At 51.3% G+C, this 4314-nt stretch overlaps 1 pseudogene; it reads left to right on the forward strand.

The window, feature by feature from the left end:
• Positions 1 to 2066: 2066 nt before the first annotated feature.
• LOC147726212 (serine/arginine-rich splicing factor 9 pseudogene) lies at positions 2067 to 2770 on the forward strand (annotated as a pseudogene).
• The last annotated feature ends 1544 nt before the right edge of the window (positions 2771 to 4314 follow it).

Consider the following 4314-nt stretch of genomic DNA (forward strand, 5'->3'; position numbering starts at 1 on the left):
AACAGGAATAAAATTACAATTTCTACCATGCTTAAAATGTCATCTAATAACCTAACACCCTGGAACCTACTTCTATGCGCTACTCGAAGAGAGCATAGAGTAGTATAACATGCATCTAGATTTTCTTACGGAGAATCAGCACACTGCATACGTGTTTACTGCCAAATGTTGTAATTATCATTAATCCGGGAGGCGGTGTTCCCTGTGAAAGGCAAACATGCAACACATCAGCAGCAGTTCCTTCTGGGATCAGGCTCAGCGTTCAGTGAGAAAGTGCGATACGGCAGCATCGGCAGTATCTAGCATGATAATCTGGGGCGATGAATTTCTCCTGACAAGTGGCAGTCCTTTTATACCATACATGATCTCATATGGAATTTCCAACATCACCTTAGGAATGTTTGGTATACCTACTGAGTATCATGATGTTAGTCTAAGACGCAATCCTAGAAACGACTATGGTAAACATAGGACAATTCAGAATACACTGTTTTGGCTATTGTTTTTATTTGACTTTGAAATTGAGATAACAAGGCACTTGTTCCAGACTGATGTTGCATCAGGTGAAGTGTTGATGTGTATGTATGAGTGACTTGAAACTTTCACAGGTTCCTGGAAAGGTAAGAGCAGACAACATTTGCATCAAAGGCAGACATGTTGATGATTCCGCAGAAATACAGAAAATGGAACCTTGGCCTACTTAAAAAGGATTTGAGTCTAATAGTCTTTACTTCATCCCCGTCTGACCCCTGTGAACTTGAGATCCTCCGTAATCCACGACTAGTCATCTCCCATTACATGTGGTCTGCTCACCCTAATAAGTATCCATGTCACAAAACTTATGCTGCCCGGTTTAAAAAATCCGCTCCCCACTCGTGTGTGCTTATATTTCCTCAGTGCGAACCGGAAACGATCTCCGACAAACGGTTCCAAAATACTAAGGGGCATATTCACAAGGAGCCGTCGCCAAATTAACAGCAGTTTTGCACAACCAAAATCGTAATAAATTTACCCCACCTTTCACAAGCAGGTGCTAACAGCCTACAGCACCAGTTTTCCCGCGATAGCAACCGCTAAAAACATCAACATAGAGGACCCCTGCAAATACCGCTAATGAGATGCAGAGTGGGCATTCCCGTGCCAATACCCGCGACAACACCACAGCTCAACATTCCCAATGACCAGACAGAACCAGGAAAAAAAACCTAAACACGTGATAAGACGCATTAGCAGCACGAAATTTACACCTGCTCTGGCCTGGTGTAAAGTCCGCCTGCAGCCTGCACCACAAAAGGGAGCACGGCCCACAGCCACACCTGAAGACAAACAGATGCCATGGAGCAACTGAACATGCAGCACTGACACCCAAGAGGGCCACAACACCCACCGACCCCACACCCAGTCTTGCAACACCCCACCCACCCCGGGCCCACCCCCAAACCCTGACCAAGAAACTGCACACCAACACCACAAAACACAAAACAAATATGTTGCCTGAGGTCGCACAAGCAGGAAAATCAACATTCATGCGTCGCCATACAGCAATGCAATCACCAACACAAAACACCATACAAACAAAAGACAAAACAACCATTCTGATGAGTCCTAACGGGTCCACACTCGACAATCCGTAGTACATAGCCTGGAAGACGAAATCCAACAGAAGAAGGTGTACCATGCACATAAACAAAGGAAAGAAAGGGAGCATGTGAGGGAGAGAGACAGAGTGAGAATGCGCAAGGCCTAGCAGGGCACCTGGCACCACATGCCAAGATGCGTGTGTGTGTATCGCCATCCGTACACCAAGGCCGTGTCCCAATCTCAGCCACAAAGCCATCTGTAAGAAGCGAGGGAAGAGAGCGGGAGCGGCAGCGCACGGCCCGGGTGAAAAGAACAAAGCGGGCCCAGCAGCACTGCTGAGCTGAGAAGACCGCCGCCTGGCCGCACACCCAGCCCCGCTCCGCCAACAAGCAGGCAGGCCCGCAATGCCAAGCGACCACCCGCCGAGGAGTCTTAGCGTGCAGGCTGCCGCAACCCGAAGCAAAGAGGAAGGCCGGCTTCGGTGGATGGCCGGCTTCGGTGGATGGGGAGACCAGGACTCTACCGGTCCCGGTGGCTCTCGGGACCGCAAGAAGGATGGCCGTATCTATGTAGGCAACCTGCCCGCTGACGTGCATGAGAAAGATGTGGAGGATCTGTTCTATAAATACAGGCGCATCCGTGACATCGAGCTCAAAAACCAGCGCAGCCTGGTGCACTTCGCCTTCGCACGCTTCGAAGACCCCAGGGACGCAGAAGATGCTGTGTATGGAAGGAATGGCTATGATTACAGTCACTGCCGCCTGCGCGTTGAGTATCCACGTTCTTCCAGAGGCCGTGGTGGTATGGGTGGTGGTGGCTCCGCAGCAGGAATGGGCCTCCTTCCTGACGCTCCGAGTACAGAGCTCTTGTTTCAGGACTTCCTCCTTCTGGGAGCTGGCAGTATCTATCATAGGCAAAAAACTGGAGATGTCTGTTATGCTGATGTGCAGAAAGATGGGATGGGAGAAGTTGAATTTCTTTGCAAGGAAGATATGGAATATGCACTGAGTAAATTGGACGACACAAAATTTCGATCTCACGAGGGTGAAACTGCCTACATCCGGGTTTGTCCTGAGAGAAGCACCAGCTATGGTTATTCGAGGTCGTGATCTGGCTCAAGGAGTCGCGGCTTTCCTCCATACCAAAGCTGTGGCTCCCCCGCTACTCCTCTCCATTCAGGCCCTATTGATCCAGCTGACTGGACTTTTCTTTTACATGTGACATGAGCGCCTAATTGGAATTTACATTCCTGACCTGGTGGAGTAAAAGTGTCTGAAATTTCCTTTCCCTTTTTAAATAAAATTCTTTTTTTATGCATTCGTTTTTGTGGGGGAGGAGGAAGGGGCTAAAAAGGATCGTCCATTGATTCCTGCATTGTTGTTTGGGGGGAGGGAGGGTTAGTGTTTGTAATTTTTCCTTGATCTACCTTCATTGGAAGTGATTGTTGGCGCAGCTAAATGTTTTGTTTGGAAATATATTTTTAAGAATGCATTTTTCTGGCTGTGGCTTATTTTCTGCTGTGGAGACTTGGAGTTATGGATACGTGGCCTTTATCCACTGCCTGGGGGTTGCGTGGCCCCCACAAGGTGCTGCTGCTGCGGACCCCGCTGTATTTTGCTGCTCCTAGCTGGGGGACCCCGCTCGACTGCACCGCCTTGTGCAGCGGCCCTTGCCATCCATACTGAGTGCATGGGCGGGTAGTGAGGTGCCGGCGCTGAGCGCGGACATCCGCGATTAGACACAACACCCGGTGAGGAGCGGAGGGGGTGGGGCCCCATCTCGGCTGGTAGCGGCTCTGCGCGACCGGAGCTCCTACCGTTCAGGCTTCAAATGAGGCTCGCGCTGGGTTTGCTTCACCGGCGTCCCCCCCCCCAACCAGCTGTTCTGCTGATTATCGACTGCGGGCCTGTCTGCCATGGGGCCGTGCTCCCCTACTTTGCTTTAGTCACCTGTGTGTGGCTGTTAGACTGGGTAGTGCCGCCTGGTGGACGATGAGACTCCAGCGAGGAAGGAAGTGGGCTCTACCTTATCCTGCCTTATGCCCTGAAAGCCCCCCGTTTGGCGGAATACTGCTTTGACCACAGGCACAGTCCCTCGCTCCCAAACTCATCAGGGTATCCAGTGGGGAGCGGAGGTGTTTGGGGCCTAGGTCCGATTTAAATAGACTCTACGCACCAGTGGGCTATATCAACGAGCTACATTTTGTAGCCGCCTGTTTCTGCTGCCCTGTGACTAGCCCGCAGCCCAGGCGCCATGCATGGTTGCCGTTGATGCATGTCTACCGCTGTCGCTACTCCGTGTAGCCTTGCCCATATCCAGATGCTTGGCTCACTGCGTGCTTCGCTGAGCTGCTCTCGCCATCGCCGCTACCAAGCAGCGGCTCTCTTTCCCGCCATTAACCCAATGAGGAGCCCGAATTCCAGGCTCGAGTGGAGGTCTGCCCGGAACACCTATTGAAGCGGAGTGCTGCCAGTTTTTGCCTGAGCGTCAGGCGGCCACTGAGATCAGTGGAGATCACTTTGCTGGGTCATTCAAAATGGGAGACAGAATAGCGCCATCCAGGCAACTTCACATCCCACATATAGGGTTGGCGATCTTGAGTCATCCCCACCGGTATCCTCGGAGGAAAGGAAAGTGTGGCAGTGTTCCACGGAGCCGGAATCAACACAACCCTTACCTGATGGAACTTTGATGTAACTTCTGATGGACCTTTGACAACGCCCTCTGGGCAGA

This window comes from Lissotriton vulgaris, chromosome 3_1 (genome assembly GCF_964263255.1).
Source record: "Lissotriton vulgaris chromosome 3_1, aLisVul1.2, whole genome shotgun sequence".
Lineage (NCBI taxonomy): Eukaryota > Metazoa > Chordata > Amphibia > Caudata > Salamandridae > Lissotriton > Lissotriton vulgaris.